This window comes from Bidens hawaiensis, unplaced genomic scaffold (genome assembly GCF_021521415.1).
Source record: "Bidens hawaiensis isolate Kalapana, Puna unplaced genomic scaffold, B.hawaiensis_p1.1 tig00027063_1, whole genome shotgun sequence".
NCBI classification, from domain to species: Eukaryota; Viridiplantae; Streptophyta; class Magnoliopsida; order Asterales; family Asteraceae; genus Bidens; species Bidens hawaiensis.
The window spans coordinates 57,226-79,127 of NW_027505086.1; positions in this window are offsets into that span (position 1 = coordinate 57,226).

The following is a 21,902-nucleotide window of genomic DNA, read 5'->3' on the forward strand; positions in this document are numbered from 1 at the left end:
GCCCTTTATGGATTGCATCAGGCTCCTAGAGCATGGTATGATGAGTTATCAACTCATTTACTTGAAAATGGCTTCACAAGGGGAGCCATTGACAAGACACTCTTCTACAGAAGAAAAGGGTCAGATTTGCTGCTTTTACAAATCTATTTTGATGATATCATCTTTGGATCTACAAATGAAAATATGTGTTTGGAGTTTGAAGAGATGATGAAGTCCAAGTACAGCATGAGTTCCATGGGTGAAATGAATTTCTTTCTGGGACTGCAAGTTCAACAAAAGGATGAAGGAATCTTCATTCACCAAGCTAAGTATGTGCAGGACATTTTGAATAAGTTCAACTGTCATGATTACAAGGCTGCCTCAACTCCAATGGACACCAAAGAAAAGATGATAGCTGATGAAAAGGGGGAGTCAGTTGATGAACATGAATACAGAGCCAAGATTGGATCTCTGATGTATCTGACTGCAACAAGACCAGATATCATGTTTGTTGTTTGTGTATGTGCTAGGTTCCAACCAAATCCAAAAGTCTCCCACATGAATGCTGTGATATTCAGATATTTGAAGGGAAGACCAGACTTAGGGATTTGGTATCCAAAGAACCAATCCTTTGATCTGATTGCATATACAGACAGTGATTATGATGGATGCAATATGAGTAGAAAGTCAACATCAGGGGGATGCCAGTTTCTGGGTGAAAGGCTAGTGTCATGGCAATGCAAGAAACAGACCATAGTGTCAATCTCCACTGCAGAAGCTGAATATGTTGCTGCATCTGCCTGTTGTGCACAAGTTCTCTGGATTCAGAATCAGATGTTGGACTATGGTTTGAATTTTCTAAACACCCATATTCTGATTGATAATATTGCTGCATATTTTACTGTTAAGAATCCTGTGCAACATTCTAAGACTAAGCACATTGAAATCAGACATCACTTCATCAGAGATTGCAGTGAAAAAGGTTTGATTGAAATGCAAAGAGTTGATACAAGTGATAATCTGGCTGACCTATTCACCAAACCACGTGATAGAACCAGGTTCAACATTCTTTTGAAAGCCCTGGGGATGATCAACTCTGATGAAATCTGATTAAGGATGTGTGCTTGGTTGTGTACCTCTATGTGCTACTTGAATATTTTAGAAGAGGTCACACATGTTGAATATGTTGCTGAATATGTTGCTGAATATGTTGCTAAATATGTTACTGAGTATGTTCTATGCTATGTGACTTAACAGTTTCTATGTGTGCCTCTCTGTGATAACTGATTATTTTCTTAGAGATTACACATATTGAATATGTTTCAACTGAATGTTGATTGAATATGTTTTGATTATGTCACTTTTTTGAAGTTAACTGATAGGTGATTAAGTAACTATCTGTGCAATTTGTTTGAAATTGATGATAATTCTTGACTATCATGTTAACTAATCTGATGTTATGATAAATAGTTTGATCTGTTTAGGTGAGATTAATTGCTTATATAATGTCATGAGTAATCACATGTTTATGGTTACTTGAATATGTTCTTAATCTGATCTTCTGAAGTTGTTAAGATAGAATAGACATTGAATGTGAGTACAGTCTGTTTTTCTTGATGATGAAAGAATGATTAAGATTTGAGTATGTGAAGCAACTGTTTGTGTCAAAATGTGTTTTATGTCAAAATTAAGTGATTCAATGAAATTTATAATGAATTTTGCATAAATACTATATTTTGGTCAAAACATGAGCAAGTTGATTAATGGTGTCGAGATATGATAAGATTATTCAGTTCAAGCTTTTAAGAAGCTTACAAGAAGGATTTTTTAAAAGGAAAAGTCTCAAGTAGTTATCTTTGCTGAAAATTATGTCATTTGCACAGTTGGAAGGACATGCACTTGTGTATGTTTGGTCCTTAAATCTCTATAGATTCAGAGGATAGCCATTGACCTGAAAACTGAATGCATTTGGGGCAATTATGACTTTTTTCTTATTTCTTCACTTAAAACTATGTCAATAACTCTGACTTTGATAGGACATATATTCACATGTATGTTTGGTCCTGTTGACCACCTTTGGTCAAACAGGATAGCCATTAACCTTACAATGAAGAGGTATTGGGGTGATTGAATATTAAACTGTATTTATGGGAAATGATAGTACATTGACTACTTAGCTGATCATATGGAATTAATAGGCTAAAAAGGCCTTAGTATAGTCATTAACATGTATGGTTACTTTCTCATGATGATGTAAAATCTAAGGTGATATAAACATAATGAATATGCTAATCTTTATGTGGAGATGCATATTTGTTTTGCATGTCTCAAGATAGATCTCTCCGAATGATATGGCAGAAAAGTGATTACCATACACGAGCCTGTTGTTATTTGGTCAACCAAAAGGAAACATTTTTTAAATATGACAAAGAACATGCTTTAAGAAAATTTGAGAAAATATCAAAAACAAGGGGAAGAATGAATAAATCAACCAAAAGTTGATAAGTGTTTTAAATATTTTATCAAACAAGAGGGTTACAACAAGAACTACAAAGATGTTGGCAAAATCTGTCTCATCTTGAATGAAAGGCATGTTGCTAACTGTAAGTCCAACGTTCAACCTCTATATATGTTTGAATCTAAAAAATGCAAAAATACAATAAGTTTTGTCATTCAAAAATACAATAACCTCTATTTTTGACCAAATACAGGAGGTTGGAGTCAAATTGGGGTGATCTGGGGAAAGCCAAATAAGCTTTGAGAAGAGATATGAGGCATCAGAGCACAGTGTTGACCATTATTGCATTATGCTCAAATTGAACCTTAATCATATCACCAAAGAGATGAAAATCATGCTAAGTTTATACCTGCTGTTAACCTATCTAAGTTGTCATAATAATGCTGAGAGTGAAGTATTGAGAAAGCTACTTAGTCAATATGATCCCATTCCTGAGATCTTTTCAGTTTATAAAAGAAATTGTTTTGAAGTGAAGTATAACAGAAATTTGATCTCTAAATGCACCATTTGCTCTTAAACTATGTTCTGAAATGATACATAACTTAGAAATGTCTTTGAAAAGTGGTTTAAGTCAAAAAGTGTTGCATTTTGCCTAAAATAGGCTGAATATGTAAGTTCGAGTAAGGTTTGATGATTTATAACCTTCTCGAGCACAAACTGTTTGAATATGTATTTTCGGGTAAGGTTTAACCTTTCCAAGTACAAAACAGTTGATTATGTGTGAATATGTAAGTTCGAGTAAGGTTTGATGATTTATAACCTTCTCGAGCACAAACTGTTTGAATATGTATTTTTGGGTAAGGTTTAATCTTTCCGAGTACAAAACAGTTGTCTATGTGTGAATATGTTGTTTCGGGTAAGGTTTGACAGTTTTCAACCTTTCCGAGTAGGCTTAGTCATTTTTGACTTGTCTATGTGTGAATATGTTGTTTCGGGTAAGGTTGATAATTTTCAAACCTTCCGAGTAAGTTTAGTCATTTCTGACTAACTTTATGATTTTCGAGCATACTTTGAAGTGTTTACACTTTTCGAGTAGAGTACACTGTTGCACTCACTTTCCCGAGTAAGCTTGAAGTCTTGAGATGATTATGTGATGAAATAGCTATCTTTTAACAAGAAATTCTTGTTTCGAGCAAGCTATGCATGTTATATGCTAGTTTCGAGTAAGCTATGCATGTTATATGCTGATTGTGTTTTCAAGCAAACTTTGTGAACTTAAGTAAGTACACCGAGTAAGCTTTGTGTGAATATGTTGTTAGGAAAGGCTTGTCAGTCTTTCCGGGCATGCTTAGATGTTACTATTTAAGTTTGTCATTTTTCGGGTATGGTTGATACGATAAGTTCCCTCAAGCAAGGGCATACCTAATGATTGAATGTGTTTATCCTAGCAAGCTTAGTGCTAACTTAGGATTTTCGAGCAAGCTCTATGAAATTTTAGACTATAGTACACTTAAATGTTTGTGTGTTTAATTTCATTCCGAGCATGCTCTATGATATATGTGTTTATGATTTCTTTGAAATTACAAGTGTTTTCGGGCAAACTTTATTTTCCGAGCACACTTTATATTTCGGGTACACTTGTGTTCCTTCAATATACTTGGTAATTTTCAAAAATTTAACTTTCCGAGTATACTGTCTGCTAGAATTTCCTTTCGAGCACACTATGTACTATATGAAAGTTATTCGGGTATACTTCGCATAAGTATGTTGTCCGAGCACACTTTACATTTGTAAGAGTGGTCGAGCACACTATGTATACGAGCATACTTGAATGAATACGTTACTTGAATATGTTAGTTAGTATGATGATATTGTTAAGTGATTCATACTTGAATGAATACGTTATTTGAATATGTTAGTTAGTATGATAAAATTTGATTATGATTCTTTTTAGAGTTTGTGACAGATAAGTTTTAATTTGAAATTGAGAAATTCTTGAGTAACTTTATCTTTACATACTTTACCATTTCTGGACACACTTTTAAATGGATAAGGAAACCATTCTTGGAATAGATAAGAAAGTTAGGTGATAAAAGACAAAACACTTTTAAAGATTCTCACTTTATCTGAATTGCTGTAGAAAAGCAAAATATGCAGACCTTTATTCATAACTCTTTTCTGATAAAGCTGCAGATATGTACCTTACTTTTGACTTAACTCTCTTTAAAAGAAGACCTGTATATGCTATTTAAAATTTCAAAATTCACATTTCAAGATTAACTCACATTTGTGTTTTTGTGCAGATTTCAATATTATTCAAGACAACGGTTTGAATTGAAATATTATTTTTACCTTAATTTCTTTTTACTTTCAGATCTAACTGATAATTGTGTATTCATTGATGTAACAGAAAATCAGCAATGGATCCAACTCCTAGTAATTCCAATTCCTACAAACATCATCTTTCTGAAGAACTGAAGAAAGCATTGCAACGAGTTCAAACCCTAATGTCTGAGGTTGAAAAGATCTCAGCTGCCCCAAAACAGGGGAAGAAATCACTGAATCAGGGGGAGAATACGCTGAAGCTTCTCTCAATTTATGAAAAGAACAGCTCAGATGATGAAGCTGACAATGTTCCAGAAAATGAAAGGAAAGATCGTGAGGAAAAGAGGAAATTGAAAGGAAAAGAAATTGCACAAGAGGATGTTGAAATTAAGACAATGGACCTTGAAATAAATACAATGAACTCTGAAATGAATGAATCTGAATCAGAAGCCAAAAGAGTCTATGAGCAAAGATTGACAGAAATTCATGACAGAAAATTTCTGAGTCAAATGATGTCTGATAAAGACTTTTTAGAACAAGAAAATTTGTTGAAAATGTTTGAAAATGAAAAAAGACTAAAAGATGAAGTGAAGAATGTTAATTAGAAGGATGTGCCTCAAGAGTTGATTGAAAAATGCTTGAATGATCAAGAAATTCCAAATGGTGTGCTAGTCTCTCTGCTCAAACTAATTAAACAAGAAGAACCAGAGAAAGAGATAAAGGAGAAGCTAGACACTGTCATTGACAAGATTACAAAGGCCTTAAATAAAGAAAAGAATACTCAAGACAATGAACTAGAAGATTTGAAATTGAAAGATGATTTGGAACAAGAAGTGGAAATTCAAAAATTCTTAAGCAAATATGGTGGTAAACCAAAATTTTTGATTAAGAATGGAATTCCTTTTGAATATGTAAAAGTAATGACAAGAAAAGAGATTTTGAGCAACTTCAAGAAAATGAAAGGACAACAGCTGAACTTGAAGAAGGGAGCCGCTCAGTCTCTGGTTGGTAAGAACAATGGAATGTCCAAAAAGTTGGTTGATCTATCAAGGATGACAATGAAAGGGAAATCCAAAGTAGAGAAATTCTGCAAACAGACAACATCTTTGCTCTCAAAGGAGTACAATACAAAGAAAACAAAAATGTCTGTGACTGCTCAGGAAAAACCAAAGCAGATGCACTTGAAGATGGATAAACCCTTTGTCAAGGCAGAAAAGCCAAAAACCCTTCAGTCAACTACAATGTTATGCCAAGTGGAATATTCTATGATTCCAGGACTGAACATCTGAATGTTATGTTGGAAAATGGAGAGATTGTGAAGATTTTCTCTAAAAATGACTTCAGAAAATTCAATCTATGGCAACTGACTGTGATTGCGGCATTGTATCTCTCTGATTGTAAGGAAAGACAAAGACCTACAAATGACAAGCAATCAGAATTGCTAAGATTCTTGAGAGAACAAAAAAATTGGACTTTCCATGCCTAAACAAGCATCTTTGGCTAAATTGAAGAATGTTTAGGATTTGCTTATGTAATTTTTACTTATGTAATTTGATTATGAAATTTGGTGTGTATTTTGCTAAGTGTAAGTAACCATAGGGTGTTTTGGGTCAGCTGAGGTGTTCCAATCTAGGGGGGAGATTGTTGGGTCAAGAGTTTGACCCAAATGAGGAGATTTGACCTAAACGAAGAATATGGAAGATTGGAATCTTCTCAACCTCCTCAGAAACTGCTAAGTATTGAATCCGGGCACACCTTGGATCTTCGAGTAAGCTTTTACTTGGCCGAGTACGAGATTTTACCTCCCGGGCAAGGTTTACCTCAAATAGTCTTCTTAAGTGGATATCCGAGCAAGGTATGCTTTTTAGTGATTTCCCGAGTAAGGTTCATTAATTTGGCATATCCGAGTAAGGTTCACTTTGTCAAGCAGGGTTGTTCTTTAAGACCAAGTATTTTACTCTTCCGAGTAAGGTTTAGTCAACCAAGTCCATGAAGCCAAGTAATTGGAAGACCGGGCAAGGTATTCTTTAATAATTATGGTCCGAGTATACTTGATGAGTTAATAGAATATCTCTAAGTTATTTCGAGTAAGGTTCTGCTCAAGTAAGGTATGTACTCCCGAGTACGCCTTATCAATAAGTTGTTCAACTGACAATGAGCCGAACAGGATCATAGAAGAACAAGGTTGCTCGTAAGGATTTGTCGAGCAAAGTTTGATAAGTCCAAGAAGATTGAAGTCTACTCGGTGAATATTTTACTTGGTAAAATATTCTTTAAGTAAAGTTTACCCAGAAACTGATTCCGAGTACACTTCTATGTTTACCAAGTCTGAAGGAAGGCCGAGTACACTACGTACTCGGAGACTGAAGTTTAATGAAAAGCCTACCCGGAAGACTTGTTTTACACTTAGTTTTATTTTTGAATGTGTAATATGAATACGTACTATCGGATAGGGTTTCTAGAAGAAATGACAGCTGTCTTAGGTTGGCAGGCCTATAAATAGAATAATTAGGGCACGCCGCCAGAGACGGAAAAAAACACACAAGGATTCCTCATAAACCCTAAATCGATTACTCCTTTTGTATGATTATCATTATGTAAATGGAAATCTTTTGAGTGAATCCGGTGTGTGTCTTCTGTCATTGAATATTCATTGCAACCATATGTTTGTTATTGATTCCGCCTTTAACAAACGGTCATCTTTCTAAACATAGTAACCCGTCATTAACTCGCTTGTCAACACGATTAATTTTGTGTGAGTTATGACATGATTGATTAAGATCCGATTCGAATCGACCATCAAAAGCTGGGACATTGACAGTATGTAACGAAGCGAACTCTAGTTCGTTAGAGGATGTTAACGAACTAGGTTCGTCTTCTATTTATATGTGAACACTATTCACGCTTAATGAGAAGTTTTTGAGAGTTAATTAAAAAAACCCTGTCCAAATCCTCATCGATCTTCATCCTAACATTATAACATCACTATTATATACATACTTATAATATATACACACATATAACCCTGAATCAAAGTTAATTATGAGCTAGATCTGTAGTTAATGTATTAATCGGTTAACACAGATCCGAGATCTATTAATTGTTATTAGATTGATAACTATCTGGGTTCCAACAATGCCGTACTTATCGGGGGAAATTCCATTCTTCCGATTTTCAGGACCTTCCCGAGGTCCCTGTCTCCACCGTCCCTTCTTCCTATCATGTCCACGAAATGTCTGTCTTCGTCCTCCTCTTTTACTTTAGAGGAAGACTCTTTGGCTGGTAGAGGCAGCTGTCCGGTCCTCACGGTTGCTTCCCATAATCTCTTTAGTTGAACACAATTCTCGTTAGCGTGACCGGCACTCTTGTGGTAATTGCAATACCCCGTGGGGTTGGGTTTATATGCTTGTTTAAATGGACCAGCTGTCTTGGCTGGGTATTTGGTTTTGTCAGCTGCTAACACGTCTTCCCCTCCTGGAGTCACTTTATCTCCGTAAGCAGGTCGATATTGCCTTCCCTCGAGTCGTATACTAGGGAACCGTGGGGGTGATACGTTGTAGAGGGTACGTACCCAGCATGATTTCCCGAAGGTCGGTAAGGGGTGAAACGAGCTCTGTCAAACGGTGTTCTCATCTTGCCTGGGCAGGAGTTTCCCACATTCTTTCCTCCCGGTGGCTTGGGGGTCCCTTCTTCGTTTCCCATTCTCGCAGTTTAGACCCCGTGTCTTTTCCTCTAACGAAAGCTCTAACTCGGTCCATTAGCTGGTCGAAAGTGGTGGGAAAATCTTCCCCCAGCTTTTCCGTGAGCTGGGAGAATCTCACATCGTTTATGAACCCACTGATTTTCATAACTTTTGGGACACCCTTAATGTTCATGCTTTCTGCCACGTACCGGTCCATGAACTGCTCCACTTTTTCTTCTTCTCTCATTCGGATGTGTAAGATCTCGTTGGGGTTTTTGGATTACAAGACACGAGAAAGTTTAGAGATATGAAGCTACTGCCAAGGGGGAGTCTGTTGGTGCATGATGCCAGTAGTTCATTATCTCGTGTTTATTTGTGTCTGTAATCGTTTAAATTGTTTGTCTTGTGTTGAACTTGTTAAGTTTGGTTTAATGTTTTGGCGAACTTGGGTTGAGCGAAGTTAGGATAACTTCGCCTAGTATGTTAGGCGAAGTTGTCGCTAATATATTTGTCTAACTTCGACTCTTTTGTAAATAACTTGGACGGTTGGTTTTGTGACACTCTTGTATTACGTGTTTGGTTTCTTCGTTATCACCTTGGAAATATAACAAGTATTCTGTTATATATTCGTGTGTTTGCGTGTGATTTACGTGTTCATCGTCTTAGCACTCGTATCGTATACGTAGGGGATTCCGCACCCTCGTGTTACGAGATACTCCTGTGTAGATCTGGCTAGGAACCTACAAGATATTTATTTGAATAAAAGTATTTACCTGGTATAGTTTTTGAAACTTGGGTGAATATTTTTGTGGTTGAAGAATGAAACTTTATAGGTGTAGAAACAATGTTTGCTTTTTGGCTATCACGATATTGTTTTCTACTGAGTCGACACAACTTCGGTCTAGTACAAGAAGCATTGGTGATCGAAACTAAAGCATGAAATTTGTAATTAAAATGAACGATTACAAAAGCGTAAAAAAATATTCTCATATAAAGTATAGATAATAATTATTATATGATACCAAATGTGAATTGGAGAATTGTTGTAAATGATCAATTAATTTAAAATTATATTATAATGTACCATTTGTAATGTTTGATAGGGGTGGACTTCTTAGAGCTGTTAAGTTGTTGGAAGTATCCAAGTAATATGGTAGTGGTTATTTATAATCTTCTTAGTAACTTATACGTTACGGTAAAGTAAAACATACTGAAATTTATAAGTTAAAGAATTAGGAAATAGAATATTACCTTTTGTTTTACCAGAGAAAATGTCATTAACAAATTGTTCATCATGAAGATGATCTTTTTCTATTAAATGTAACGCAGAATTTTATGATGCATGTTGGTTTGTAGATTTGGATTTACCCTTGGAAGATTGTGGCGTGGTTAAAGGATTAGATTGAGTCATATAGAATGATGAACTGTTGGATGGATGTGCTTCAATATTGTTAACAGAAGTAGAAGTATATAAACCTAAAAAGTTAAATAATGTTTAAGAACATGAATATATACAAATACAAATGGATAATATATAGTAATTTGAAAATAGATATTTATTTGAATAAAACTATTTACCTGGTATTGTTTTTGAAACTTTGGTGGATATTTTTGTGGTTGAAGAATGACGCTTTATAGGTGTAGAAAAATGTTTGATTTTTGGCTACCATGATATTTTTTTCTACTGAGTCGACACAACTTCGGGCTAGTATAAGAAGCATTGGTGATCAAAACTGTGAAGCATGAGATTTGTAATTAAAATGAATGATTACAAAAGCAAAAAAAATATTCTCATATAAAGGATAGATAATTATTATTAGATAGATAATTATTATTATAAGATACCAAATGTGAATTGGAGAGTTGTTGTAAATGATCGATTAATTTAAAATTATATTATAACGTACCATTTGTAATGTTCAATAGGGGTGGACTTCTTTGAGCTGTTAAGTTGTTGGAAGTATGTTGTATGCAATGCAATCCTGGTTTACGAAATTAGGAAAAAAAATTACAATTGTTAGTAAAGTATTTTAAATTTAGCATATTTTGTGTTATTATGAAAGAAATATATCAAAATATGGTACGTCTCATATTGTTTTGAGATTTTTTGTTATCCAAATGTTGTTTTCTTATTTTTCTTTTTTCTTTTGAATCTATAAAATGTTACAACATATAAGTGAGGATAGAATTACAACAAAAGAAATGAAATAAATTTATACCTTTGTAATGTTAGATAGTGGACTCCTAAGCTGTAACACCCCGCAACCGCAGCGGAAACGTAAACGGGATGCAACAGACACCTCTGATATCAACCACATTGTTTATAAAGAAAACTGAATACAATAATATACTTCAAATTACATTATCTTGTATTTCATTACCGTCTAGGTGATACACACATCATACAATACGATACACAAGTCTATTTGTTATAATGTTTCCTAACACCCTGCACGCAAATCTTACACACATCAAGCACTTAGCACGTAAGCAATCACTTCATCTTAATTGTACCTGAAAAGCATGTGAGAAAGCGGGTCAACTACGAATAGTTGGTGAGTTTCACAATTTGAGTAAACCATGATAAATCCATATCATAATATAATATTATCTGGGGACACTGTTAACCCAGTACTGTACTCACTCCGGGGGCAATGTTAACCCTGAAACACTTCTAGGGACCCCTTGGGACACTGTTAACCCAGTACTGTACTCACTCCGGGGGCAATGTTAACCCGGAAACACTTCCAAAGACATCTGGGGACACTGTTAACCCAGTCCTGTACCCATTCCGTACGATTCCCGTACAATCAAATATTTATAAATACACGCAAATCCATGCGTTCAGTATGTATTTAAACATTTCAATAGTAACATGCTTTCCGCCCCGGGAAAATATTTGAAAACAATTCAGAAAAAGGGGCTCGTGAAACTCACCTTAACACATGCAAGCAGGTAACAACAATCATTATCAGTTAACACGTCCAATCTGTAATATGATCCCTACGATCGTTACTATACACTCATTATTAATATAACTTTAACCAGGTTAACCGGTACATCTGGGGACACTGTTAACCCAGCACTGTACCCGTTCTGGGGGCAAGGTTAACCCAGAAACACTTTTCCGGACTCAGATTGTGATGTCGTTTAGAGTTCAACAGTCAAATCTTCTAATAGCTTGTTTTCTCTGTTTTGCGTGCCTAGCACGGTTATCCAATTTTATGTTTCAAAATGAGTTTGGTTACACACGACCCGAAAATAGTTGTTGACTGATAATTTAATTAAAGTGGTGAAATTAGTACTCGGTTTAGACGCCCCGATTGACCGCGGGACCCGTTTCCGTCTTTGGCGTACCGGAAACTGTTAAATCGGTTAAAAATACCCAAATCATCCGAATTATTTTCGGATGATTCATTTTTACTTGTTTAACTCAATTATATGAAAATAGTCCATTTTTAGGGTTTTTATACACCAGTCAGCTCGCTTAAGCGAACTTCACCGGTTTACGCGTTTTAACTTTAAAAGTTTGATAATTAGCACAAATACTTATCCGTTTACTCTCGGATCTTGAAATTTTGCACAAATCACTTTTTAACCGTGGGGAATTTTATAAAAATATTTCCAGAATTAATTCTTATATTTAAAATTTATTTATCTATTTTTAAACACCATTTAAACACTAAATATGTCGTAAATACCAAACAATCTTAGAAAAATCCCAAATTTTTCCTGGATGTCCCCTGCCATCCACATAGTTCCCTGTAATTTTTCCAGAACCAAAATCTTCTTTTACATGTCATTTTTACTAAAACCGAGCTAGAACACCCTAGAACTCATTTAACCGAAAAGCCTACTTAAACTTCTCCAACTGACCTAAAATTTTGTGTGTCACTTATACATGATATAAAAAGCTTATCTGAAATTTTCCAGAATTTTTCTTAATATTTAACTATTTTTCACCATTTTTGGCCAAAACCGAGCATTAAATTCACCAAATATTCATCCTTTGTCCAAAAATTACCAAAAATTCACAGAACTCTTATTTTCATGTGTAGAACATCCCTGTAAAATATCATGACCTAACTCTAAAGCATCAACAATCTGTCCAAATTTCCCAAAACCGAACATAACCGAATATACCTTTCGTTTTCCGCCACTACGAGCCACAAACTCGTCTTTCCGCCTTATTTACCACTAACTACAGAGCCTACAATCAACATACCACAATACCAAGAATGTTACACTCACGATCAAGCCATTTCTTTCATGGTTACGGTTATGATACTAAAACAAAGATTTAACCGTAAAAATTCGTTTTTGATTCGTTTAACTCCTTTCTTGGACCAAGATCCCTTGTATAACCCGTATACATCACTTGATCATGCAAGAATCGGTTTTCATCTCGGGTTTTCACCCTTTTTCACTTGGAAACCTCCTTTTCTTGCAAGAACACTCAAGAAACGAACATAAACACGTACATAACACAATTTTACCTCGGTTTTTCTTGTCAAAAATCTCGGTTTTTGGCTCTTGGTCTTGAGAGAATTGGAGGTTTGTTGAAAAAGTTGGATGAAAAAAGAAAAATGAATTGGGATTGTGGACATTATGTCCGATCGGGATTTTTGGATGGGTGGGGTGGGACCCACAACTTCATTTGTGGCCACATATTCAGATTCTCGTAATCCGGATAATGTTTTGGATAATCTAGTTCAGTTCGTTTTTTGGTTAGACGTTTAATTCGGCTTAAAACGAGGCTAAAACGGTCGTTTTTCGGCTAAAAAATGAAATTTATATAAAACCGATTTAAAAACTTAAACCATGACATTTATTAACTTAAAACGTCATATTATTAGTTATTACTCATCTTTTTCGGCTTGATCGATCGTCTCTTGCTCGGTTTGGTATTAAAGGTTTCGTTTAACGTACCGACGTACTATTAAATCAAAATCCTTTTTCTGTGCTTTAATCCACTTATCCCGAAGCTTTAATACTTCGTAACATCACTAAATATCATATATCTCGTCTATAATTGAACCCTCGATTCATTCGGGTTTCAATAACTATCGATCGTTTGATCGCATATTCAATACGGTGAATTATATATTCACGTACAATCAATACAATGAACCATGTATTCTCGTATAATTACCATGGTAACTCATGTACCCGACATTACATATGACGTAACTAACGTCTACCGGTTAGGGTATACCTGGTTTCGTCGGAATCGTTACATAAACTGTACGTCAATAACCAATATAACATTGCATGTTTAATCAATTTTTTTAAATAAGTGCATTGTAATTGGGATAAGTAAACTTTGAGTGACATATATCATAATGTGTTGAGAATAAGACCTTGAAAGTTGGAACCGGATGCATCAAATTTAGATTTTTTGGCATCCAAATCTAATTTCCTCTTCTTTCGGATAAGCTTTGCATAAATAAAATGATCATTTGTATCTGTGTAAAATTACAAAACTATATGAAAATCAATAATTCATAAGTATTAAGAAGTACATGGTATAAGTAAATATGCACTTATTATTTAGAATGTGCGTTAGTAAAATCAAAGTGATTGATAGTTAAAATAATATTTTATTTTCAATATGAAAAAGTTAAAATAATATTTTATTTTGAATATGAAGAATATTTGAATAAGGCTTATGAAATGCTATTTTCATACAAAAAGGTCAACATGTGAATAATTTTGTAAAAACATAAATATAACAAAGCAAATACTAAATAAGTAACCAAAACTTAAGGATGGTTGAAACAAATTGTCTTGCATATATGACTCCAACAAAAGGAAGTTAAAAGTTCAGAAAACATAAAATTTGGAATCATTCAACAAACTAAAATAGTAGTTTTGAAGCGATAAACATCACATCAAAAACATTAAAATAAAATGCAAGACAACGACACACGGAACATCAAGACTTTAAAGTCTTCATTTTTCAAGCTTGGGAATGAGGAGAATTGGCTTGCCATGTGTAAAAACCTCAAGTGATACTACTAGAATATTGATTAGATTAGAGTGTGGTTGTATGATGATAAGAGGTTTTTGAGAGAGTTCTTAGAGAAATGACTGATAAGAATGTAAGTATGCTTTTCATATATTTCATCATATCCTTTACATACACATATGGTTACATTTATAAAGTGGTGAGGGAATCTTTTCTCTTGACCGTTAAACTTAGGCTCCTCCCTATTACCCATCAGCTTTTCCCATGTCCCTTGGCTTATGCCAAGCTCCTCTTTATTATCCGATGGGTACTTCCCTTTCTTCAAAAATGCGTCATGCCCCAGTCTTCTGTGATGTTCAGGTTAATAGAGACCCATCGGTCGTTGACCTATCCTTTTGTCTTGGGGTATTTGTGGCTTTCTTGTGTTGGGTTCTGCTTCTTTGGGCCTTACATTGGGCCGAATCCAATGTAATCTCTTCACCATGAGAAGCGGGCTTGCTGGTGGATAACTCCCCAATCTCCTCAAGATCAAGACTGCCAGCCAAGTTTTTTTTTTAAATCTGGATTTTTGGATTTCCTCTTGAACGTTGCAGCTTCACTAACATGCTTTTTTTACATACATTTGTCATTGGAAATTTGTGGCAAATGAGTGACATTGTCATTCATGATTTCAGAAATAGCCTAAAAAGTTTCATAAACAAATTGTGTGAAGATAAATATTCAGCATAATTAAAAATGAATGTAAAAAGTTGTAAAAAAAGTATGAAATATTGTTTCTTTAAATAATTATAAAATACATTTATAATGTTAAGAATTTTAAATGAGTTTTATTGAAAATGTGAATGTAAACATGTAAAAATACCTTTAGGTTGAGAGTTTTGTTGGACTCGACAGCAGCATTGATTCCAATAGTAAGATCATCCAAGTTATCAACCTAAAATATATGTACAAAAAGTTGTTAAAAAATGACAATTTAAAAAGTTTGGACAACTTAAAAATATGATAATAAACATATATGGATTGTGATAAATTATTGAAAGTTTATATAGCCTATACATTCAAGTTAGCAGTTTCTTGTGACTACGTATCAGTGAAGCCAGTTTCTTGTGACTACATATCAGTGAAGCCATTGGTAAGAGAACTAAAGGTGTCAAGCTACAATGCATTAACATATTGATGATAATGAGAAGTGAATATAATATAAAAAATATAACTTAAATGAAGTGTTAATTATTTATATACCTCGATGTTGTCCGCTTTTTTCTCGAGCTCAAATATGATATCCTTGTCATCAATGAGTTTAGAAACACCAAAAACCTATTTACTATAGTTGAGGTTGTATTGACTAATGTCAATCTTAAATGCAAATGTTTACCCAACAGAAGCTCGAAATTCATCAGGAAACATGTCGTGGAAGGTTCTCACCCTGTCCCCGACATTGTTCTCCGACGATGTCCCCTGGGCGAAAGGGGACACCATTCTCTTTCTTTCTTCAATCGTTCCGATCAGGACAAGTGGGTCTTGTCAGCCCCCTGTAATATATAAACATATGTTAATGAAAGACTACTTTAAAAATTAAAAAATATAATGATTTAAATGTAGAAGGACAGTCTTACACATACACTTTTTAATTCTGATGCGATTGTTTTGAGAAGTTTACAAGCATCCCTATCAAATAATGTCAAAGACAAAGTTCCTGTTGAACCTTGAACAGTCAATGGGATTTTAATCCTATATAATAAATTATAGTTATGTCATATATTAATATAAAAAAACAACAAATAAAGAAAATTATGTTCATAAATTATACCATCCCTAATATGATAATACCTTTGCAGATATTGAATGGAAGTTTTCTTGCACGACACTGTTTTGCACTCATAAACCTCATCTTCATCAACCAAGACACCAACAGTAGCTTTATCATTGTCACATTTTTTGGTAACCTCCTTGTTACAAGCTTTACAAGCAAAATAATACCAAGACACGTCTTGAGGTACCATTCGAATAGTCCCAACAATGACAACAGACTTGACCTAAAACAAAATAGTTAATGTTATATACAAAAAAATAATTATAAAATAAATTAATGTACTTTACCTGATTTAAATTAACTTCAGCAATGTTGTTAAATTCAGTTCTTACAAGATATTCATCATACATGGATAAAAGAATTCTCGAGAGCTTAGATGACTGAGTTGAACACGAAGAAGCAGGAGAGTTTTGAATAAGTTTGTTTAAGAATTCGATCTTTCATTAACGAATATATGCAAAAAAAATTAATTTAATAATTGAATATTTAATTAATAAATTTATATAACCTGTTTCTAAAAGAAGAAGCTTAGAAACATTGAACGAATTGTTCACATAACCAAAATGTCCAAAGTACTTCAATCTACCAAACTGAAGGATGATAACGATACCACCATGTTCATCTTTGTTCTGTCAATGCTCTAAAATCCATTCAGCATAAGTGTCCCACAAAGACAAGTAAATTGTTTGCATCCTTAAAAGAACATCAAATAAAAAAATTAAATAAGTTGATAACATTAAATATAAATAATATATTTATGATGTACCAAATATACATACTCTAGATCTCGAATAATGACATTGAGCTTTTTTACATCTTTCCCCTTTGTTGTCTTTAATGTCTTAAGGTCTTTAACATCGGCAACAAAACCAATTACGTCTACATAATGAGATTTGTTAACATATATAAACGCATGATAGCCTTTGAAGTAATGAATAACTTTAATTTTAGAGGTTCATTTTCGGGTGCAGTTCTGTCAATGATATCCTTGAAGCTTGTGAATGAGAAACCATAGGTTGGACCACAGAAATCATTGCATGGGTACGCATTGGTGTCACAGTAGATGCCAATCTTGTTTTGGTTGTTAACATACTTGTACTTTGATTCGTTTAAACCAATAGTGGGTTTGGCAATGAAATAACACTCTATAATAAGACAAATAAAGAGTAATCAAATTAGACACTTGTCAAATGATTATATTTGTTATGCTAGATGTTAATAAATATGAATATAACAACATTAAATTAATGCTAACAGATTTATAAGAAAAACAGTTGTCAAAAATTACAAAACTATCAAAGTTTATGTATGACGAGAGACTAAAGCAGTGTGTAGTAATTAAATTATTAGGTTACACGTATATTATGAAAAATGTTGTGAGGCATTTGTACTGCCAAAGTGCATATATGTAAATAGAAACTAAAGAAGTGTAAAATATGATACATGTAACACAATAAATTAGTTAATAATAACATGATAACATTTAGCAGTCGAATAAGAGAGATATGACAATGTTAGTTATACAATATATATGAAATACACATATGGCTAAATAGATCCAAGTATTTACTGATATACTCTACTAATAGTTGTCAAAAAGTACTACAACTATCAGCGTGTATATCTATAATAAAAAGAGATTAAAGGAGTGTTTGGTAATGCTTATTTAACCTACTTCAAAAAAAATGTTCATTAGTTTAAACCTTTTGATCTGATATGAATGAATAAAGTATAAACATGAAATACTATGAGAAAAGTACATATAATTTGCAATTAATTAATTTTTTTTGACAAATAAATCGCTTTTAGGAAACGAATGGATAATGTGAAATGTTTGTACTGTACTAAGAAATTGTATATCTATCAACAGAGACTAAATAAATGTAAAATATTAAACATGTAACACTATTAACATGCAGCAGAACAAAAGTGGAAAAAGACAATTAACAATTAAAGCTTAAACAATGAACCATTATAATTATAATAACAATATGAAGAGTATGAAACATTTAAGTCAAAACTGGTTTGGAAAGACGCTTTATTACCTTTTTGGTGTAATGTATAAATTTAAAATATGTTCAAACAGTGGACTATTATAATAACAGTATGATTAAAAACCATTATCTGATTCATTTAGAGCATATTCAAACCGAGGAAACCATCTTCTGAGAACATTAGCTTGCATTGTAGTACCCTATAGTATAAAAAAGTATCATATATATACTTTAAAAGGTAAAAATGTGTTATATTTGTAGATAAATGGTCTTGAAGTTATACATGTTCATCGACCACAATCATTTCAATTGAGAAGCATTGTTGAGAATCGTTATTCATTGTTGCTTCCATAAACAAAGAGCGAGAACCTTTACCGTGTAATCACGGTGAGACAAATCCAGATCCTTCAAATAAGTTATGTTGATGCATTACAAATAGTTGTTCATTAGTTTAAAACTTACAATATGAAATGAATGAGTAAAATATTAAGATGAAATAATATGAAAATAGTACCCAAGCTCCATGAGTTGAGTAGTTTGTCCTTGAAAAGTAATCTGCAACAATATAATGCTGATTAAATGTAGTGTGAGCTTGAAAGAATATGAGGGTGATGGTAGTACTTATAGAGTTTTGGTGAGTAAACAATAAATCTATTTTAGGGTATATGAAAATAAACAACAAATATGCTTTTTCTTGGTTAAGTAATTGAATAACTGTTTTGTGAAACATTTTGAAATGATGATTTGTCATTATAGTTGACAAATATTATGTCTTTACAGAAAGGATGTTCACAGTAAACAAATTTTTTTTATTTTGAAAAGATGCTAACCAATTTTATGCAAGGGAAAAAAAGAGATTCCATACCTTTTTATAAAATCAAAAGAAAACTAGTCAAAAGAAGAAAGAAAAATTGTTTATGTGTTAATGATTTTATCCACATTTTTTGGATGACTACTTATTTTCAACGCAATTATATATGTTTGTTCCCCAAATAGTATTCCTCAATGGTAGTTTGCAATAGTGAAGTTAGTATTATAAATATCAACGTATGTAACAATAATTTAGATATCAATAAAAAGTTACGGATTCACCTACTCCATCTTCTCTTATCTTCAAAGATTAATCAAATAATCTTATTATAGATAGTGGTGATTATAACACGTTATCAGCACGAGGCTCTAAATCAAGAAGGTATATCCACCACAAAAGATATTCATCTTAAAGCAAGTAACTTTTATATTTATGTTAACTAACATTTAATTATGCTTACTAACATTTATTTATGCATACTAACATTCACATTAATATAATTAATTCTACGTATTATTTAATAGTTTTTTATCTCATTTTATTCTTCTACATTAATACACACACACACACATACAAACGGTAATATAGCCGTTGTAAAAACGGTTATAAATTTTCACTATAAATAATCAATTATCAACTCCATTTCATTTACAACAAACATTCTTCTTCTTAAGTTTATCCAAGATAAAGCTTTCAAAATGATTCACCCGGTTTTGGTGTTGGTCACTATAATGCTTATACCACTTCTCATTCCACTTTTTAATCTCCCACCTAAAGATTTCGGCATTTTATTTTTCTTTTATATGTTTATAGCTCTACCAATGTATTGTATCTCATTGTTTATTGATATATATAGATTCTAATATTTATCTTATTATTTGCTCTATTATGTTTAGCAATAAAATGTCAAATATCTCAAAACTTGTATTCCATGCACTCAACATTTCTGGAGAAAACTATATGTCTTGGACATCAGATGTCAAAAGACATTTGAAATCAATGGATGTGTTAGAAACAATCCAAGAATACAATGATTATACTGAACAGGATAATGCAAAAGATGATGTTTTCATCCATAAACATATTGATGAATTACTACAGCATGAGTATTTTAATTGTGATAACCCATATATGATATGAGAAGATTTGAAAAACCGGATTTGGTCATCTAAGGGAAGTTTTACTTCCTACTTCTAGAGATGAATGGAACAGTCTTAGGTTCCAAGACTTTAAGAGGGTAAATGATTACACCTCTGTTTTATACCAAATTTGCTCAAAGCTAGAATTTTGTGGGTATCCTAAATCAGAGGAAGAAAAGTTAGAGAAAACTTACTCCACGTTTCATGCATCAAATGTAAACTTGCAAACACATTATCGATTACAGAATTTTAGAAGATACTCTGATCTAAATGCATTACTTCTTATAGCAGAGAAAAATAATGAATTATTGATGAAAAATCATCAATCTCGTCCCACAGGTTCATTAGCAACACAAGAAGAAAATGTTGCTCACAACAGTTCTCATAAAAATTCTGGTCATAAATGGGAACAAGGTCGTGGACGTGGTCGTGGTCATTTTGACAAAAAGCATTTTAATGTTCGTAACCATTCATTTAAATAGAACACTAATTCTTACGGTCGTGGCCATGGTCGTGGTCGTAGGCAGAGAGCCAATAACTACCATGTTCCACAAAATAACAATTACAACCAACACAATAAATGGAATGAAGCTGGTAGGTCCGAAAACAATGGCACTTCCTATTTTAGATGTGGAAGTACAAACCACTTGTCAAAGGCTTGTCGCACAGCTCCACATCGGTGTGAACTATACTAAGCCTCTCTCAAAGGAAAAGAGAAAGAAGTGAACCATGTTAATAACTTTGATGATCTCAATGACATTGTAGACTTTGATGTGGAATTCTGAAACGAATGTTGCTTAACGACAATAGTTATATGCAATAATTAAGTGTGTTTCTCATTATCTTTAATTATGTGTTTTCCTTCATGTACTGTTTGTTTTTCAATTAAATAAAAGTTCTTATTAAAATATCATAATGTCTTCGTTATACACTTACTATTTTTCTTAATATTTTCAACATTTAAAATGAAAATCACTGGAGCACAAGATCAAACAAATGAAGAAGATATATGTATAGCGGATAGTGGAGCCACGCATACTATACTTAGATCTAAAAAATATTTTTATAAACTGAAACTAACAAAAAGGATCATCAATACAATATCAGGACCTACAAACTTGTGATGTGGTCTAAAATATACACATTATTATATAAATATTTCCTACACTTTTAAAACTTTGGAGTTATATTTTTATTGAATATATTCTATTTGGCTCATATTTGGATTTTAAAGGTTTTAAAAGACAACGAGCTAAAACAAGTAAATAGACTTAACAATAGTAACTATAGATCGATTCATTTTATTGAATAGTGTGTAAATATGAATTAATGCAATAATGCTATTCTATGCTTTTGAGTGAAAAAATTATGCACGGTGGGCTTTAGAGAAAATGGTTCGGTTATAAACTAATTAACTCAAATTATTCCAATTTATATGTGTGTATTACTTTAATTAACGCAAGATGTGAAGTCAACTTATAATTATTGTTGATGGTAAATTGGCAGGAAAGCATAAAAAATTAAAGTGAGCCAGCAAAGAATTATTGGTGGATTTATTGCAAGAAAAACGAACATAAGGCTTGGATGGCAGTTGAACATACATTGCTAGTTGGGCCGTCAAAAGAAGTTTACGCAAAAAAAAAAGGTTTTTTAGGTTTGGACGACATTATTTATATGATGGATTAGAGCATTCTCATCCCATCTATTATATTCTCCCAAATGTTCAAATTTTA